General features: G+C 44.5%; 1 long non-coding RNA gene across 1 annotated transcript in view; it reads right to left on the reverse strand.

Annotated features, from left to right (window-relative positions):
* Positions 1-8,374, reverse strand: part of LOC139570181 (uncharacterized) — a 93,452-nt gene extending 85,078 nt beyond the window's left edge. Inside the window, exon 1 of the long non-coding RNA XR_011674022.1 lies at positions 5,176-8,374. This is a non-coding gene — a long non-coding RNA (uncharacterized lncRNA). The remainder of the gene's footprint in view (positions 1-5,175) is intronic.
* Between the last annotated feature and the right edge of the window lie 9,650 nt (positions 8,375-18,024).

Here is an 18,024-nt window from a genome sequence, read left to right on the forward strand (position 1 = left end):
ATGTACATATTTCAATAATAGTGTGAAGCCTTGTCAAAAGGACATGAAATGAAATCAGATAAACTATCCTCTCCCAGGGGTACTTCTGTGTCGCGTTTCATAATTAACAGCAGACATCTTGACATTGTCCATAAAGATAAATTGAGGTAAAATCTCCGCTACTCATACAGACAAATGCCCGTGCGTAACACTAACTCTGCATTCTGTTTCCCCAGGCAGGATCTACAAACAACACACAGACTCCGAATAAGTAAATAAATAAACAAACAGTAGCCTATAAACAATATCATCAATGACTTGAGACCATTTTTATAAGTGATGGGCTCACAGCTTCGTCACATTTCCTCCCCCTTCTGACGAAGCAGAAAGTGCAGCGGAGAAAAATTCAGTAAAGCCGGGTTTGACCACACATTTTTAAGGACAAGAAGTCTGCAGATAATAAAGCCCATGTGATGAGGAAATAATAGTGCATATCTGTCCATGGGTGGTAAAAAGGCGCAGCACACACTGGTAGTAGAATGTAGCCTACACCGTCAACCAGTACAATGGCTGCACTAGCCATTGAGGAGAAAAAAGGGAGCAGCAGAGTTGAAGGGTAGTATTTGCTTGAGTCGGAAGGTAGGCCCTCCAAGGCTGGAGAAAAACACAGTTGGCTAGCCCATCTGATCTGACGACAGTGGCCACATCAGTAGGGAGACGATTTGGGACATCAGGCCCAGAGCCATGGTCGCTTTCCAGACAGAACCTGCAGTACTCCTTACACCGCACACTCAAGATGACAGGAACGTGGCTCCCACCCTGGTGAGATTTCGGATCCCAGCAGATGCAGCAGGAATCTCTGGCCCCTGAAGCACTCCTCCTCGAGTGTCAGCAGGGTAGAGCTCCCCCAGCCATCAGGGAAACTGCTCCCCAGGGCGTCAACCAGGAAAGGGGGTGGCCTGCAGCTGGAGCCACTCCCGAAGGTAGTCCACTTCGTCCAATGTCCTCCATCACCTCAGTAATAGCCGCCTCCATCGGCAGCTCAGGTCCCAGCGACTCCTCTGCTGAAATGGGTAGGCACTACACCAGCTCGTGTAGATCAGTGAGGAGGCAGACAGAAGGTGGAGTGCTCACCCAATGCAGATGCATTTATTGATAAGTGCCAGAGTTCCAGGATTCTCAAGATAAATATATACTATTTATAAATATATGCAAAATGTACAAATTAAAGAAAGACTGTACAGTGCATTTGGAAAGTATTCAGAACCCTTGACTTTTTCCACGCTTTGATACTTTACAGCTGTCACGCGTGCTCCCTCTCTCATCGTCACGCAATGCCTAGGTTTACCACCACTGTATGCACATCCAACCATACCCTTGTCTGTACATTATACCTTGAATCTATTCTTCCACGCCCAGAAACCCGTTCCTTTTACTCTCTGTTCCGAACGCACTAGACGACCAGTCCTTATAGCTTTTAGCCGTACCCTTATCCTACTCCTCCTCGGTTCCTCTGGTGATGTAGAGGTTAATCCAGGCCCTGCAGCGCCTAGCTTCACTCCCATTCCCCAGGCGCTCTCATTTGTTGATTTCTGTAACTGTAAAAGCCTTGGTTTCATGCATGTTAATTCTACTTCTAAAAATACACCTTTCCAGAAACAAGTCTCTCACCGTTACCGCTTGTTATAGACCACCTTCTGCCCCCAGCTGTGCCCCGGACACCATATGTGAATTGATTGCCCCATCTATCTTCAGAGATCGTACTGTTAGGTGAACTAAACTGGGACATGCTTAACACCCCGACCATCCTACAATCTAAGCTTGATGCCCTCAATCTCACACAAATGATCAATGAACCTACCAGGTACAACCCCAAATCTGTAAACACGGGCACCCTCATAGATATCATCCTGACCAACCTGCTCTATAAATACACCTCTGCTGTCTTCAACCAGGATCTCAGCGAGCACTGCCTCATTGCTTGCGTCCGTAATGAGTCTGCGGTCAATCGACCACCCCTCATCACTGTCAAACTCCCTAAAACACTTCAGTGAGCAGACCTTTCTAATCGACCTGGCCCGGGTATCCTGGAAAGATATTGACCTCATTCCGTCAGTAGAAGATGCCTGGTTATTCTTTAAAAGTGCTTTCCTCTCCATCTTAAATAAGCATGCCACGTTCAAAACATTTAGAACCAACCAGGAACAGATATAGCCCTTGGTTCACTCCAGACCTGACTGCCTTTGACCAGCACAAAAACATCCTGTGGCGTACGGCATTAGCATCGAATAGCCCCCGCAATATGCAACTTTTTAGGGAAGTTAGGAACCAATATACACAGGCAGTTAGGAAAGTAAAGGCTAGCTTTTTCAAACAGAAATTTGCATCCTGTAGCACAAACTCCAAACAGTTCTGGGACACTGTAAAGTCCATGGAGAATAAGCGCAATCTGGTTTCCGAGCTGGTCATGGGTCCACCTCAGCCACGCTCAAGGTCCTAAACGATATCATAACCGCCATCGATAAAATACAATACTGTGCGGTCGTATTCATCGACCTGGCCAAGGCTTTCGACTCTGTCATTCACCACATTCTTATCGGCAGACTCAACAGCCTTGGTTTCTCAAACGACTGCCTCGCCTGGTTCACCAACTACTTCTCAGACAGAGTTCAGTGTGTCAAATCGGAGGGCCTGTTGTCCGGACCTCTGGCAGTCTCTATGGGGGTGCTACAGGGTTCAATTCTCGGGCCGACTCTTTTCTCTGTATACATCAATGATGTCGCTCTTGCTGCTGGTGATTCTCTGATCCACCTCTACGCAGACGACACCATTCTGTATACTTCTGGCCCTTCTTTGGGCACTGTGTTAACTAAACTCCAGACGAGCTTCAATGCCATACAACTCTCCTTCCGTGGCCTCCAACTGCTCTTAATTGCAAGTAAAACTAAATGCATGCTCTTCAACCAATCGCTGCCCGCACCTGCCCACCCGTCCAGCATCACTACTCTGGACGGTTCTGACTTAGAATATGTGGACAATTACAAATACCTAGGTGTCTGGTTAGACTGTAAACTCTCCTTCCAGACTCACATTAAGCATCTCCAATCCAAAATCAAATCTAGAATCAGCTTCCTATTTCGCAACAAAGCATCCTTCACTCATGCTGCCAAACATACCCTCGTAAAACTGACTATCCTACCAATCCTTGACTTCGGCAATGTCATTTACAAAATAGCCTCCAACACTCTACTCAGCAAATTGGATGCAGTCTATCACAGTGCCATCCGTTTTGTCACCAAAGCCCCTTAAACTACCCACCACTGCTACCTGTATGCTCTCGTTGGCTGGCCCTCGCTTCATATTTGTTGCCAAACCCACTGGCTCCAGGTCATCTATAAGTATTTGCTAGGTAAAGCTCCGCCTTATCTCAGCTCACTGGTCATCATAGCAGCACCCACCGGTAGCACGCGCTCCAACAGGTATATTTCACTTGTCACCCCCAAAGCCTATTCCTCCTTTTGCCGCCTTTCCTTCCAGTTCTCTGCTGCCAATGACTGGAACGAATTGCAAAAATCACTGAAGCTGGATACTCATATCTCCCTCACTACCTTTAAGCATCAGCTGTCAGAGCAGCTCACAGATCACTGCATCTGTACATAGCTCATCTGTAAATAGCCCATCCAACTACCTCATCCCCATATTGTTATTTATTTATTTTTTGCTCCTTTGCACCCCAGTATCTCTACTTGCACATTCATCTTCTGCACATCTATCACTCCAGTGTTTAATTGCTAAATGGTAATTACTTCGCCACTACGGCCTAGTTTTTATTTGACCTTTATTTACCTAGGCAAATCAGTTAAGAACAAATTCTTATTTTCAATGACGGCCTAGGAACAGTGAGTTAACTGCCATGTTCAGCGGCAGAACGACAGTTTTTTACCTTGTCAGCTCGGGGATTCGATCTTGCAACCTTCCGGTTACTAGTCCAACGCTCTAACGACTAGGCTACCTGCCACCTCATTTATTGCTATTTATTGCCTTTACCTCCCTAATCTTACCTCATTTGCACACACTGTATATAGATTTTTTTTCTCCTATTGTGTTATTGACTGTACGTTTGTTTATCCCATGTGTAACTCTGTGTTGCTGTTTGTGTCGCACTGCTTTGCTTTATCTTGGCCAGGTCGCAGTTTTAAATGAGAACTTGTTCTCAACTGGCCTACCTGGTTAAATAAAGGTGTTTTTTTATAGATAGGTGTGTGCCATTTCAAATCATGTCCAATCAATTGAATGTACCACAGATGGACTGAAATCAAGTTGTAGAAACATCTCAATGATGATCAATGGAAACAGGATGCATCTGAGCTCAGTTTTGAGTCTCATAGCAAAGGGTCTGAATACTTATGTAAATAAGGTATTTCTGTTTTTGCTTTGTCATTATGGGGTATAGTGTGTAGCTTGATGAGGATTTTTTTTAGAATAAGTCTGTAATGCAACAAAATGTGGAAAAAGTCAAGGGATCTGAATACCTCCCTAATGCACTGTATATACAAGGCTCAAAGTATTCTCTTTCAAGGCTTTTGGCTCTGGCCTGCAGAACCCTCTCTCCTCCCTGTCAAATGACAAACGACAGCTTCTTATAGCCTTGTAGGAAACCACCTGACAGGAAACATGACTGATCAACCAATAAACAATTACATGGTTTAAACAAGGCAATAAATCAAAATTAACACATCCAGGTAATACCATCTGAATTCCCATGAATGTACACGTCAATAATAGTGTGAACATTTGTCAAAAGGACAAGCTATCCTCCCACGGGGACAACACTGGGTAAAATTGCTCGTCTCCAAGAAATCTGTTTGACACTTGATAGCTGACCAAGCCATGCAGCGCCAGAACCCTCGTCAAACACAAGCGACAGGAGTAATCTTAAATGACTTGCACAAAGGTTTACAATTATAAGGCATAACATTTCAGAATTAACGTAGGACATCTTTACATTGTATATAACGATACATTGCGGTACAGACAAATTACCGCGCTTAATAATAACCCTGTATTCTTTGTTGCCACAGTCACGTGATCTACAACCAACACGTCCTCGGAATGAATAAATGACTAAACAAACAGTATACACAACATAATCAATAACGGGCTCACAGCTTTGTCACAAATAGGAAAGTGATTTACCTGTAAGACCACTGCAAAAATATGTTCTTGCTACGTCTTATCCAGGGGTGGCATTTTACAATCCAAAATCGAGTTTCTTCTTACATTACGCAATGGGCCGTTATGTGGCAAGTAGTAAAAAATGCGCGTGTTGACATCCACCTGTGTCATTGATGCTGATGCGTTTTATAGTTATAACCCAACTCCTGGGCAACTGTCGCCAATGGGTCCGCGGGATATGAATATCCATAAGCATGATGCGTAAAAAGAGATCCAAAGTCGATGTCAAAATCTAAATGTTGAACCTCAAGCATGCGTAAATCGATCCACAGCTGAACATAACTCGATATATAACTCCATAATGCACAGCACGCACATCTGGCCGTGGGTCAAGGGATATGCTATCCAATGAGATCCAATAGTCAACGAACCACAGAGCAGATGCCGACGAAACCTGCTTAATTAATAAAAATCTATTTAAACAGTATAAATCCGTTGGTGTGGATTAAAAGTCCAGTCAGTTCGTTGCGATGCCTTGTTCGACTATAGCATGCTCCTGCCGTTTGGAGAGTGTGGTTTCTCATGCATCTCTACAGTTCCAGAGAGTCGCTTCTCACGCGGTGAAAGCCAGCACATGAGTGCCAATTTATGCTTGATCCGAAAATGTAGTCGGAGGCGCCGTATGGATATTGTGATGCAATCGCGGAGTCTCCAGAGGGACGCAGAGGCCAAATTGAGCTCCGTACCGCATCACCTTGTGCCTCTAAAATGTAACAAAGTGGAGGGCTCCATATAGCTCCGCATTGAAATTATTGGGTGGTGGTAGGTGAGGGCTGGAGGTCCAGCATAAACACAAACTCACTTCATTGACAAGTTCCTTGACAACAGCCCTGTGCTGCTCGGCGAAGCGCAAGAAGTATGAATGATCTTACTTCTGCCGAGGCCACATCACCATAAATGCTGCATGGCCAATACAGACGTCAGATTGACCATGTAGCGCCTTTAACTGAGCCATGTGGAGAGCTGCTAACCCAAAGAATTCGGGCAGTGGCAGATGGGATATGTCCCCGCCCACAACAATGTGTTACTCCAACAGTGTCCCCCAAGGTGAGTAAAACACAGAATTCTATTCAAAATGTGCACATTTGTCCTGGTGATGCAAGTAAGTAGGCATTTTCTGTATATTCCTGGTCTCGCTTCAATGAAATTAGCAGAATTTAGCAATAACACTAACGCTACATCCAATAGGTCCTTCTCTGACAGAAAGCTCTGCTCGCTGTCTTACATCACCTTGAAGTATCGCTGCCTGCAGGCATGCTGTTATTTTTGGAGTATTTTAAGTTACTAGCACGCATAAACTCGGCTTGGCTAAGGAGATGAGCAGACCTTTCCATAGAATGGACTGGATGAGTGTGGGAATTGTACACAAAAGGGTCAATCAACGGGAAGCCAACTGTCACAATCATGTCGGAAATAATTCATTCACAATCACTGCATCTCAGTTGGGCTCCAATCACCAATTTTTATGCATATGCTACAATATTTAAATGCATTCATGAGAGATTATAGTTGTTTTATACAGCCTCTTTATATTTTTCCTTGCAATAGACACATATGCAACTTTAAACTGCGTTATATAAGCAGTTATAATTTCCAGTTGTTCCTTTATTCGGGTTGGTTCCCTGTGTTGATGTTTATTTCCAAGACGCAGCAAAAATCTTGGGAGTCAAACTGCCAGATGTTTCGGTTCCACCCAATGTTTATGTCCACACCGCGTTTTCCCTCCTACACGCACACCTGGATTCGCTCCAGTGCGTCCCAAGCACCTGAACTGCACGCGATCCTGTAGAGATGCAAGTACTTGATCAAGCTCTTCTGTGACCAGGGCTGAGCGGTTACGGAAAGTGTGCTCACACGGCGTTGCGTGACTACAGGTCGGGCCGGGGAACACAAAGACATTGTTCAGTGTGTGATCAGTCAGTCAGTCAGTCAGTCCGCCTCTCCAGTAACACAGCAACATTCCTTTGGCATTCCTCAGCCTCCCTCTCCCGCCACAACTGCACAGGCTGCTGCTGAGGGTTAAGCAGGGAAAGCGAAAGTTATGTTTTTATATTTGTGTGTTATGGTGGTTCCAGCCATTTGTGTGGTTTTCTATATTTAACATGTCAGAGAGAAATTAGAAAGGAAACCGTATAAACATTAAAAACAGTGACTTCAAATGATTCCTATTCACAAATAGTCACTATGAGAACATGACATAAATCGGTCAACAAATGTGTGTCAGAAGGACCCACTACTAGAGGAATTTCTGAAAGATCTTAAGTCTTCATGATCACGTGTTTTAAGGTTTTGGGACACAACTTTCTATCTCTCTGGTCTCCCTCTTTCTCTCTGTCCTGTCTGTGTTTTTCTCCACTGACACAAGGCCTCATTCAGAGGCTGAAGAACAAATGTTTCCTTATGTAGCCTAGCTGTGAGGGACGCCAGCATCGGGGGCAACACAAGAGAAGCTGCCCTCTGCTTTTCTTTCCTCTCAGCACACCACAGCTCTTCAGCCTGGCTGGCTGCAGGCGCTCAGGGCATAAAATATCAAAGAGCGAGATAAAGTGAAACAGTTTTATACAGAGACTTGAGGGATACATTGAGCTCTACCTGCGGGGAGCTGTAGTTATCTATCTTCTGTCTTTCATTCACACTTTATGTCTCTTTCTGGGTCTATCTCTGTCTGTCTTTCACTAATGTGTGTGTGTGTGTGTGTGTGAGAAAGACTGACAAACGCACGCATGCACACACACAAAGGATGGTGAGTGTTTGTGGTAATGAGTTCTTAAGCATTATCCCCTGTAGCCCAACTGGTGCAGCAGAGGCTATAAAATGTACATAGGCTGAAGCATGGGGTTTGTCCATCTGCATTTACCCCATTGGACACAACATCCTGACTGTTATTATTATTATACCATGGCATTGTTGAATACTTGTTTCTGATTGGCTTGAAGGGCATTCTAGAGTGTGCATTACTTCCCTGTAACACACAGTATATTTGAATGCTTGAATTCTATGGCTATAGTTCATTCTTACATGTTCTATGTTTGAGATGCTTTTGAAAGCAAAAGTCGAATTGAAAACAATATTGGCATTGTCGAATTCGATTTTCATAATGGCAAGCTAGGACTGATGGTTTGGTTAGCAAAACTAGCAAGTCTGGTTGTTTGGTTACCACAGCAACTACTGTAGCTATCTAGTAAACTTGCTAGCGACTTCAGTGGATGTTGAACACATTTCTACCTGCAAATTAACACCTTTCTAGAGGTGAACGTGTTAAATTATAGCCATGGTATAAAAAAAATAATCAACTCGGGGCTCTATGCATTCTCTGGAAAAGAATGCAACTCTGTGGGGTCAGTTCCACACCTTCCAGATCGTTCATTATTTTCCATAAAACACATAGCCCCTCGTTGATTATCCCTTAGTTATTTTATTTTAAACAATGATATAAACAATTATTATTCACAAAAATTGTAGATTTTTTTTGTTTCTATTACAAAGTATGTTATTGGCCTTTTAAGACACCATTGCCACTTTAAGATCTCTATTGGAGAAGTGGGTAGATGCATCCCAATATGGTGACTGGAGTATGGGCGAGTGGGCGTGTGGAAAGTAGTGGACGTGTGGAAAGGCAGTGGTGGAAAAGTACCCAATTGTCATACTTGAGTAAAAGTATAGATACCTTAATAGAAAGTTACTCAAGTAAAAGTGAAAGTCACTCAGTAAAATACTTCTTGAGTAAAAGTCTGAAAGTATTTGGCTATAAATATACTTAAGTATCAAAAGTAAACGTAACTGCTAAAAATGTACTTAAGTTTCAAAAGTAAAAGTATAAATCATTTCAAATTCCTTATATTAAGAAAAACAGACGGCACCAATTTCTTGTTAAAAAAAATTACATATAACCAGGGGCACGCTCCAACACTCAGATATCATTAACAAATGATGCATTTGTGTTTAGTGGGATGATCACGTGTTCTCTTGATATGTCTGTGAATTGGACCATTTTCCAGTCCTGCTAAGCATTCAAAATGTAACGAGTACTTTTGGGTGTCAGGTAAAATGTTTATTTATTCATTATTTTCTTTAGGAATGTAGTGAAGTAAAAGTACAGATACCCCAAAAAAACTACATAAGGGGGCTTGTGGGTGTATCGAAAGCACCCTGCTATACGTTTGATTGTTTTGATTCAGCTTTGATTTATTTCTTCCATTTCTTACGCAACCAAACTACCGTACATTGAGCTACCTTACTGCAAGTTTGGACTTCTGCTTGAAAGCCAGAGAATGAATCTCAGTCGTATTACACTGTTAGTTATAGACAAATAATTGTACATTTTCAGGTATAAAACTGACGATTGTTTTATTTTTTTATTAAAAGTATTGATGATGGGTGTGCTGTTGCTTAATGCCAGCAGCTACAGACCGCTGTTTGATTTGAGTAGCACTGTGGTGTGCGTTGTAGACTATTTAATTCCCTTCATCTGACCATCGGAGTATCAGCAACAATCACGCATGTCAGTTCAGTGCACACAGCGTAGCAGAGAACGCATCACATTTGAGAATACATTTATTTGGGAATATATTTCGTAGAACATGTTGCTGTCTGTATTAGGCAATGCCATGACTCAGGTATTAGGATCTATCACTGAAATCTCCCCTTTGTCTGAGCATGAGAGAGAGAGAGTCAGCCTTCATAAAGGTAGTATTGTTAAGTTGCGTGCGAAGCTCCTGCTTTGAGCTTTGGGTCTCCGCCCACTCTTGTTAACCACAGACATATTTTTCTTCTTCTTTTACATCTTCCCCTTTCTTTCAGCTACAGGTATCAAATCAAATCAAATCAAATTTATTAGTCACATACACATGGTTAGCAGATGTTAATGCGAGTGTAGCGAAATGCTTGTGCTTCTAGTTCCGACAATGCAGTAATAACAACAAGTAATCTAACCTAACAATTCCGCAACTACTACCTTATACACGCAAGTGTAAAGGGATAAAGAATATGTACATAAAGATATATGAATGAGTGATGGTACAGACGGCATAGGCAAGGTGCAGTAGATGGTATAGAGTACGGTATATACCTATGAGATGAGTACTGTAGGGTATGTAAACATAAAGTGGCATAGTTTAAAGTGGCTAGTGGTCCATGTATTACATAAGATGGCAAGATGCAGTAGATGATATAGAGTACAGTATATACATATACATAAGAGATGTGTAATGTAGGGTATGTAAACATTATATTAGGTGGCATTGTTTAAAGTGGCTGGTGGTACATTTTTACATAATTTCCATCAATTCCCATTTTTAAGGTGGCTGGAGCTGAGTCAGTTTGTTGGCAGCGGCCGCTAAATGTTAGTGGTGGCTGTTTAACAGTCTGATGGCCTTGAGATAGAAGCTGTTTTTCAGTCTCTCGGTCCCTGCTTGGATGCACCTGTACTGACCTCGCCTTCTGGATGATAGCGGGGTGAACAGGTAGTGGCTTGGGTGGTTGTTGTCCTTGATGATCTTTATGGCCTTCCTGTGACATCGGGTGGTGTAGGTGTCCTGGAGGGCAGGTAGTTTGCCCCGGGTGATGCGTTCTGCCGACCTCACTACCCTCTGGAGAGCCTTACGGTTGTGTGCGGAGCAGTTGCCGTACCAGGCGGTGATACAGCCCGACAGGATGCTCTCGATTGTGCATCTGTAAAAGTTTGTGAGTGCTTTTGGTGACAAGCCGAATTTCTTCAGCCTCCTGAGGTTGAAGAGGCGCTGCTGCGCCTTCTTCACAACGCTGTCTGTGTGGGTGGACCAATTCAGTTTGTCCGTGATGTGTACACCGAGGAACTTAAAACTTTCCACCTTCTCCACTACTGACCCGTCGATGTGGATAGGGGGGAGCTCCCTCTGCTGTTTCCTGAAGTCCACAATCATCTCCTTTGTTTTGTTGACGTTGAGTGTGAGGTTATTTTCCTGACACCACACTCCGAGGGCCCTCACCTCCTCCCTGTAGGCCGTCTCGTCGTTGTTGGTAATCAAGCCTACCACTGTAGTGTCGTCCGCAAACTTGATGATTGAGTTGGAGGCGTGCATGGCCACGCAGTCGTGGGTGAACAGGGAGTACAGGAGAGGGCTCAGAACGCACCCTTGTGGGGCCCCAGTGTTGAGGATCAGCGGGGTGGAGATGTTGTTACCTACCCTCACCACCTGGGGGCGGCCCGTCAGGAAGTCCAGGACCCAGTTGCACAGGGCGGGGTCGAGGCCCAGGGTCTCGAGCTTGATGATGAGTTTGGAGGGTACTATGGTGTTAAATGCTGAGCTGTAGTCGATGAACAGCATTCTCACATAGGTATTCCTCTTGTCCAGATGGGTTAGGGCAGTGTGCAGTGTGGTTGCGATTGCGTCGTCTGTGGACCTATTGGGTCGGTAAGCAAATTGGAGTGGGTCTAGGGTGTCCGGTAGGGTGGAGGTGATATGGTCCTTGACTAGTCTCTCAAAGCACTTCATGATGACGGAAGTGAGTGCTACGGGGCGGTAGTCGTTTAGCTCAGTTACCTTAGCTTTCTTGGGAACAGGAACAATGGTGGCCCTCTTGAAGCATGTGGGAACAGCAGACTGGGCTAAGGATTGATTGAATATGTCCGTAAACACACCAGCCAGCTGGTCTGCGCATGCTCTGAGGACGCGGCTGGGAATGCCGTCTGGGCCTGCAGCCTTGCGAGGGTTAACACGTTTAAATGTTTTACTCACCTCGGCTGCAGTGAAGGAGAGCCCGCAGGTTTTGGTAGTGGGCCGTGTCAGTGGCACTGTATTATCCTCAAAGCGGGCAAAAAAGGTATTTAGCCTGTCTGGGAGCAAGACATCCTGATCCGCGACGGGGCTGCTTTTCTTTTTGTAATCCGTGATAGACTGTAGACCCTGCCACATACCCCTTGTGTCTGAGCTGTTGAATTGCGATTCAATTTTGTCTCTGTACTGGGACTTAGCCTGTTTGATAGCCTTGCGGAGAGAATAGCTACACTGTGTGTATTCGGTCATGTTTCCGGTCACCTTGCCCTGGTTAAAAGCAGTGGTTCGCGCTTTCAGTTTCACGCGAATGCTGCCGTTAATCCACGGTTTCTGGTTTGGGAATGTTTTAATCGTTGCTCTGGGTACGACATCGTCAATGCACTTCCTAATGAACTCGCTCACCGAATCTGCATATTCATCATTGTTGTTGTTGGACGCCGTGCGGAACATATTCCAATCCGCGTGATCAAAGCAGTCTTGAAGCGTGGATTCAGATTGGTCGGACCAGCGTTGAACAGACCTGAGCGCGGGAGCTTGTAGTTTTAATTTCTGTTTGTAGGCTGGAATCAACAAAATGGAGTCGTGGTCAGCTTTTCCGAAAGGAGGGCGGGGGAGGGCCTTATATGCGTCGCGGAAGTTAGTATAACAATGGTCCAGAGTTCTGCCAGCCCTGGTCGGACAATCGATGTGCTGATAGAATTTAGGGAGTTTTGTTTTTAGATTAGCCTTGTTAAAATCCCCAGCTACGATGAATGCAGCCTCAGGGTGTGTGGTTTCCAGTTTACAGAGAGTCAGATAGAGTTCGTTCAGGGCCATCGATGTGTCTGCTTGGGGGGGAATATATACGGCTGTGATTATGACCGAAGTGAATTCCCTTGGTAGATAATGCGGTCTACATTTGATTGTGAGGAGTTCTAGATCAGGTGAACAGAATGACTTTAGTTCCTGAGTGTTGTTATGATGGTCACACCACGTCTCGTTAATCATGAGGCATACCCCCCCGCCCCTCTTCTTACCAGAAAGATGTATGTTTCTGTCTGCGCGATGCGTGAAGAAACCAGCTGGCTGCACCGACTCCGTTAGCGTCTTTTCAGTTAGCCATGTTTCCGTGAAGCAGAGCACGTTGCAATCCCTGATGTCTCTCTCGAATGTTACCCGTGCTCGGATTTCATCGACCTTATTCTCAAGAGACTGGACATTGGCGAGTAGTATGCTAGGGAGTGGAGCGCGATGTGCTCGTCTCCGAAGCCTGACCAGGAGACCGCTACGTTTGCCCCTTTTTCGGCGTCGTGTAGCTTCGCCGGCTGGGATCAGGTCCATTGTATTGGGTGGAAGGCAAGACACTGGATCCGTTTCGGGAAAGTCATATTCCTGGTAGGAAGGGTGGTTAGTTGACGTTAATCGTATATTCAGTAGTTCCTCCCGGCTGTATGTAATGAAACTTAAGATCACCCGGGGTACCAATGTAAGAAATAACACATAGAAAAACAAAATACTGCATATTTTCCAAGGAACGCGAAGTGAGGCAGCCATCCTGTTCGGCGCCGGAAGTAACAAGCATTTGATGTCCGCACGCAATCCCTGGAGCGTCTCCTACCCCGTTTCGCTGTTTGACTCCTCACGCACGCACACATTATCCCAGGGCATGAGTAAGCGTCTATCAATAAAGTCTACTGTCATTGGTTGACGCTGTAGCCTTCCAAGAGATCATCTTCAGAGCTAAATTATCATTCCTTTCTCGACACCCTCCATCTGATTGAGACAATACCTTATTCGAGATACTCTGTACTCATCCACTCACTATCTTCCCACACATTAGCTGTATCTCTCATGCTCCCTTACCTCACGGTATCCCACTTTTAGCACCTACCCTACATCCTTACATCATGCTTTACTCAGCACTCTCCTACTGTAACAGTGCTGTACTGTTCTTTGCCTTTGGAGTGGCTATTTCTGACATTCTTTGACCACTCTCCAGACCAGATTGTTAGCAGACTGCCTGTGGTCAATGCTCTCCACTGTTTTCCTCGTACAGGACTATGAACCAGACAAGGTTGCCATTCGAAACACAAAGCAAAGAAAGGGTCCCTTCTCTCAGATCCTGTGTGCATGCTAGTGTAACGGATGTGAAATGGCTAGCTAGTTAGCGGGTACGCGCTACTAGCGTTTCAATCAGTTACGTCACTTGCTCTGAAACCAATATGTAGGGTTTCCCCTTGCTCTGCAAGGGCCGCGGCTTTTGTGGAGCGATGGGTAACGACGCTTCGTGGGTGTCAGTTGTTGATGTGTGCAGAGGGTCCCTGGTTCGCGCCCGGGTCGGGGCGAGGGGACGTACTAAAGTTATACTGTTACATTGATGCTGTTGACCCGGATCACTGGTTGCTGCGGAAAAGGAGGAGGTTGAAAGGGGGGTGAGTGTAACGGATGTGAAATGGCTAGCTAGTTAGCGGGTACGCGCTACTAGCATTTCAATCAGTTACGTCACTTGCTCTGAGACTTAAGTAGGGTTGCCCCTTGCTCTGCAAGGGCCGCGGCTTTTGTGGAGCGATGGGTAACGACGCTTCGTGGGTGTCAGTTGTTGATGTGTGCAGAGGGTCCCTGGTTCGCGCCCGTGTCGGGGCGAGGGGACGGTTTAAAGTTATACTGTTACATTGATGCTGTTGACCCGGATCACTGGTTGCTGCGGAAAAGGAGGAGGTTGAAAGGGGGGTGAGTGTAACGGATGTGAAATGGCTAGCTAGTTAGCGGGTACGCGCTACTAGCGTTTCAATCAGTTACGTCACTTGCTCTGAAACCAATATGTAGGGTTTCCCCTTGCTCTGCAAGGGCCGCGGCTTTTGTGGAGCGATGGGTAACGACGCTTCGTGGGTGTCAGTTGTTGATGTGTGCAGAGGGTCCCTGGTTCGCGCCCGGGTATGGGCGAGGGGACGGTTTAAAGTTATACTGTTACACTAGAGAGAGAGAGAGAGAGAGAGAGAGAGAGAAACTAAGAGAGACTATGTGAGTGTTTGTTTCTGTGTGTGTGTGCGATCCATGCCTGTGGCTTACCTCTCTCTGGTGCCCAATAAGGTCAGGGGAGATGTCCTGCCTATACCAATCTCTGCCCACAGCGAGGTGGGCATGTTTGCCGCGGGCGACGCTGGCACAGGGCGGCTGTGAAAGGGGTTCTTTGTCCTTCGCCGTGGCAACAAGATGTGTTTCCTGAACTGGCATTCCGACTCAATAAGCGGCTAAACCACGTCTCGCCTCTCCCTATCACACTTATCAGTTTCACAGCTCAAAAGAAAAACAAATAGGAGAAAGAGGGAGCGCATACATCTCTCTGTGTGTGCCAGTCGACTAGCTGCCAGGACCTAGGCTTACACAGAGTTGAGTATTGTTACATAAGGATGGGTCATGGTTCAGAATACTGCTACAGTGTCATTGTGTAGCACTCTGAACCTGAGTGGACAACGTGTATACATTGCACATTTATTCAGTTCTGAGAGCCCCTTTGCTTGTGTTTGACCTCAGAAACGTCGCCATTCCATAGACTCGTGAGGGGAAATAAAAATGTTGTCGCTGTAAAACGAGCGGGTAGAGAGTGGAGTCGAGAGAGTGAACTATGGCTCAACTCGAGACCAGGTCTCCGTCAGAGTAGGTCTCACTTCTCAACACGGATTCTCTCCAATGAGAGCTAAGGAGAGCTAAGGACTGAAATGACAAGACAGAGGGAGAAAGAGAACAGATGACAGAGAGAGAGAGAGAGAGAGAGAGAGGGAGAAAGAGAACAGATGACAGAGAGAGCGAGAGAGAGGCCCAGTACCTACACTTGTAGAGTTGACCCTTTCTGTACTTCACCATTTTTCCACGGTCTCATGTCTACTGTTCATAGCACTGGCCAAACACACATACGTCCTGCCAACAGGGAAGTGCAGTGTGCACTCCATTGTAACTGTATGAAAACTGTACATTAGTGCCTTCAGAAAGTATTCATACCTCTTAACTTATTCCACATTTTGTTGTGTTACAGCCTGAATTCAAAATGGATTAAATATTTATTCTCACCCATCTATACACAATACCCCATAATAACAAAGTGAAAACATGTTGTTAGACATTAATGCAAATGTATTGAAAATGAAATACAGAAATAGCTCATTTACCTTTATTCACACCCTTGAATCAATACTTTGTAGAAACACCTTTGACGGCGATTACAGCTTTCAGTCGTCTTCAGCTTTGCACATCTGGATCTGGGGATGTTCTCCCATTATTCCTTGAAGATTCTAAAATTGTACTAAGCTAACATTTGAAATTGTTTTAAGATGGTCATACCATAGATCATTTAGCTATTTCATTTAGAATTTTAGGTCCACTTTAGGTATACAGTAAAAAAAAGAATAAGGAATAAGGCTTTGAAGTGTCCTAAATCTAGGAGATATAAGAAAGCTCAGGAAATATATTTATATATACAGTCCCAGTCAAAAGTTTAGACACACCTACTCATTCAAGGGTTTTCTTATTTTTCTACATTGGTGGGTGCAGTATCACGTCAGGTTATTTTTGTATTTTAGCTTTTTTGTAGAGTAATAGTAAAGACATAACTATGAAATTACACATATGGAATCATGTAGTTACCAAATATATTTCATATTCTCTCAACCAGCTTCATGAGGAATACTTTTCCAATAGTCTTGAAGGAGTTCCCACATATGCTGAGCACTGGTTGGCTGCTTTTCCTTCCCTCTCGGGAACTACACATGCGGAGACCATCCACTCACCTACTCTGCGTCTCACAAAGACACGGCGGTTGGAACCAAAAATTGACAGATTTCCGTCGGTCTAAGGTCCATTGCTCGTGTTTTTTGGCCCAAGCAAGTCTCTTATTATTATTGGTGTCCTTTAGTAGTGGTTTCTTTGCAGCAATTCAATCAGATAGGCCTGATTCACGCAGTCTCCTCTGAACAGTTGATGTTGAGATGTGTCTGTTACTTGAAGTATTTATTTGGGCTGCAATTTCTGAGGCTGGTAACTCTAACGAACTTATCCTCTGCAGCAGAGGTACTGTAACTGTGGGTCTTCCTTTCCTGTGGTGGTCCTCATGAGAGCCAGTTTCATCATAGAGCTTGAGGGTTTTTGTGACTGCACTTGAAGAAACTTTCAAAGTTCTTGACATTTTCCAAATTGACTGTGTGGTGGATCATTTCTTTACTATCAAATGAGGAGAGACAAAGTTATCACAAGTCAGAGTTACACTTAAACTAAATCTTTAATAGTGAGAGCTTTGCAATAGCAATGGCTTGTCGACGAATCACCGTTTCTGATGATCTGTTGAAAAGCGACGAGACAAAAGTACAAAGTTCTTTTATAACCAAGATACACCCCTTTCAACCTACATGACGAACAACAGATACATAGAATGGGTCACAATTTGTATGAAAGATACCGATAATACATAGCAGACAGCATCTGCTGTGTCAATAGTTTTCATTGTATAGAGACCAGTGTCTGGCCCTCCGACTCCAAACTGGAACCATCTCTTTCTGGTACCATATAGAACAGAAACATTAACTCATGCTCTGGAATGCTCTTTAGGTTTCATCACCCAAAGACATCGTAAATCTCCTCTGTCAGTGTTATCTCCCAGAGGCCGATCCTCAGTAGAAAACACACACAATAGCTATAAGAATACTCTATTATGTCGAATAAAACAACCATTTGATGCAATAAAAGTATTATAACATAATCTTGCAATTTTTCTCTCACAACTGACCTTCATGTCTCAATTTCTTTATGGACTTTCGTTTCTCTTTGCTTATTTGAGCTGTTCTTGCGATAATACGGACATGGTCTTTCACCAAATAGGGCTATCTTCTGTATACCACCCCTACCTTTTCACAACACAACTGATTGGCTCAAACACATGAAGGAAAGAAATTCCACAAATTACCTTTTAACAAGGCACACCTGTTAATTGAAATGCATTCCAGCTGACTACCTCATGAAGCTGGTTGAGAGAATGCCAAGAGTGTGCAAAGATGTCATCAAGGCAAAAGGGTGTCTACCTTCAAGA

This window comes from Salvelinus alpinus, chromosome 3 (assembly GCF_045679555.1).
Source record: "Salvelinus alpinus chromosome 3, SLU_Salpinus.1, whole genome shotgun sequence".
In the NCBI taxonomy this organism is placed as follows: Eukaryota; Metazoa; Chordata; class Actinopteri; order Salmoniformes; family Salmonidae; genus Salvelinus; species Salvelinus alpinus.